General features: G+C 46.3%; 1 pseudogene; it reads left to right on the forward strand.

The window, feature by feature from the left end:
* Nucleotides 1–1,781: 1,781 nt before the first annotated feature.
* LOC142838246 (small nuclear ribonucleoprotein Sm D2 pseudogene) lies at nucleotides 1,782–2,308 on the forward strand (annotated as a pseudogene).
* The last annotated feature ends 359 nt before the right edge of the window (nucleotides 2,309–2,667 follow it).

Below are 2,667 nucleotides of genomic sequence, written 5' to 3' on the forward strand. Positions count from 1 at the left end.
GGGCTCTTGAGTTCGGCTCCTGGACCCAGAGGCGACCCCACCTCCTTCCAGGCCGGCGACCAATCGGACGCCCGTCTTTCCAAGTGTACCGTATCAAAAGTCTCTCTCTCGGCCATGTCCCGCCCCCAGAGGCAGAGTCGCGGGAAATCTCCGCCCAGACCTCGGAATGTGGGCGGAGAGCTTCTTTGACGTCACTGGGGAACTCCTCCTGCCCAAGCATCGCGGCGGACCAATGGGATGCTTGGGTCTGGGAATGATCGACTGGAACATCGATCAATGAGAGAGAGGGATCTGGAGAAGACGACCAATTAAATAGCGACAAGAATACATTTTTATAAGAGTGGGCGTGTGTGCCTACTGTCCTCCCTCAGAGTCTCCACTTCAGGAGGTTTGTTTCCTGGCATAATTTCCTTAGAGAAACCTAGCAAATTGGAGCGCTGCCCACATTTCAAACTAGCTTAGGTTGCCTGAGTCTGTCTGGGTTTTTAAAGAATGCACTACATATATATGAAAATGTGCACGTGACTCTTGCACATGAATCCAAATAATAACAGTTCTAGCTCATCCATTGCTTGCTTTTTACCTGGTTTTGTGGACTTTATTAAACGGCCATCTAACCAACGACACACTTTTCCAAGTCCTAAATCAGTTGGTTAATGTTCTTTGATTCATAGGTTTGTTGTAGTTTGTTCTGTATTTGAGGCAGGGCCTCATGTAGCTCAGACTGTCCTCATCCTGACTGTGTGGCTGAGGCTGGCCTTGAACTCCTGATCTTCCTGCCTCACCTCGGGAGAGCTGGGTGGATTGCAGGAACAAGGCACTAGTGCCTGGTTCACGGATCCTTTTTTATTCCCAATAGAAGTGTTAGGCCAAAAAAGAGAGAGACAGACACAGAGACAGACAGGATGAGCAGGTGGATACTATTTCAGACACTCGTCAGCTCGTTTGAGTGCCACATGTATCAAGTGGGGCTTAGGGGGAAGGAGTTGTTTTGATGGCTGGAAGATGCACCCCTGGTGGGAAAGAGTATTGAATCTGACCCCATTAGAGAAGAAATGACCTGTTGTGTAGAATTTTTTCCCCAACGTAATTGTTCTTCTCTTTACATGTTTCCGTTTATGGAAACGGCCGTTAGTTGGCTAGAGTTTAGCCATCTTCCATTACCAGAAAATCTTAGATGGGGACAGCCCGGGAGCAGTATAGCTTTGCCCTCTTGAAAGCATGGTTTTGCTGTGTGAGGATAGTCAAAAGCCTCAGAACTTTACATTGTCTTTAGGGAACATTTTGTTTTCGTGTGAATGAGTCTATTTGTCTAGCCTAGGATCTTTTGAGACTACTTCAATATTTAAATACACACCTTTCTCTTTTTTTTAGGATCTTCCTCCTTTTCCTTTTATTTGGTCTTTTTATTTATTTATTATGTATACAATATTCTGTCTGTGTGTATGCCTGCAGGCCAGAAAAGGACACCAGACCTCATTACAGATGGTTGTGAGCCACCATGTGGATGCCGGAAATTGAACTCAGGACCTTTGGAAGAGCAGGCAATGCTTTTAACCACTGAGCCATCTCTCCAGCCCAATACACACCTTTCTTATATAATAATTTTAACTTTCCCATAAGCCCTTGGTTTTTCTTTTCTTACCTGCTACCTCCTTCACTAAAGCTCTTTAAAAAAAAAAATTAAATCACCCTTTCAGCTTTTAAAGCCCTATTTCTTTCTCTTTTAAATTTTTTTTTTCATTTTTATTTTTCAAGACAGGATTTCTGCTGAGCAGCGCGCTGCCGGCGGGAGTGATCTGCAAGCGAAACCTCCACCATGAGTCTCCTCAATAAACCCTAGAGTGAGATGTCCCCAGAGGAGCTGCAGAAGCGGGAGGAGGAGGAATTCAACACAGGCCCCCTCTCGGTGCTCACGCAGTCTGTCAAGAACAACACACAGGTGCTCATTAACTGTCGCAACAACAAGAAGCTCCTGGGGCGGGTGAAGGCCTTTGACAGGCACTGCAACATGGTGCTGGAGAATGTGAAGGAGATGTGGACTGAGGTCCCCAAGAGCGGCAAGGGCAAGAAGAAGTCCAAGCCTGTCAACAAGGACCACTACATCTCCAAGGTGTTCCTGCGCGGGGACTCAGTCATCATTGTGCTATGGAACCCGCTCATCGCTAGCAGTAGAGTAGAGGCCTCTTTCTTCCATGAGAGCCTGCTCCCTGCCCTGCCGAGCCCTGCCCAATGGGATGGAAATAAAACCCTGTGTTTTTTGTTGTTTTGTTTAAAAAAAAAAAAAGGACAGGATTTCTCTGTCTAAGAACTCTGGCTGTCCTGAAACTTGCTCTGGATACCAGACTGGCCTTGAACTTGTAGATTCACCTGCCTCTGCCTGCCAAGTGCTGGGATTAAAGGTGTGTGCCACCACTGCCCTGCAGCCCTATTTCCTTTTAACATAGTATTCATTATGATCCGGTGAAGTTAGAATTGTGCATTCTTCGTAACACAAGGGTACAAACATTTCTGTGCCCCACATAACTACATGTGACACAGTCTGATCCAAGTAATGCCCCAGTGATAGGCAGTTTCTACAATGGCCTCCAAGTGCCATCACCTGTGGGTATATGTGGGCAAAGAGGAGAAGTCAATAAAAAGATTCTGCCTCAGTCATCTTGCTCT

The sequence above is a fragment of the Microtus pennsylvanicus genome, chromosome 19 (genome assembly GCF_037038515.1).
Source record: "Microtus pennsylvanicus isolate mMicPen1 chromosome 19, mMicPen1.hap1, whole genome shotgun sequence".
NCBI classification, from domain to species: domain Eukaryota; kingdom Metazoa; phylum Chordata; class Mammalia; order Rodentia; family Cricetidae; genus Microtus; species Microtus pennsylvanicus.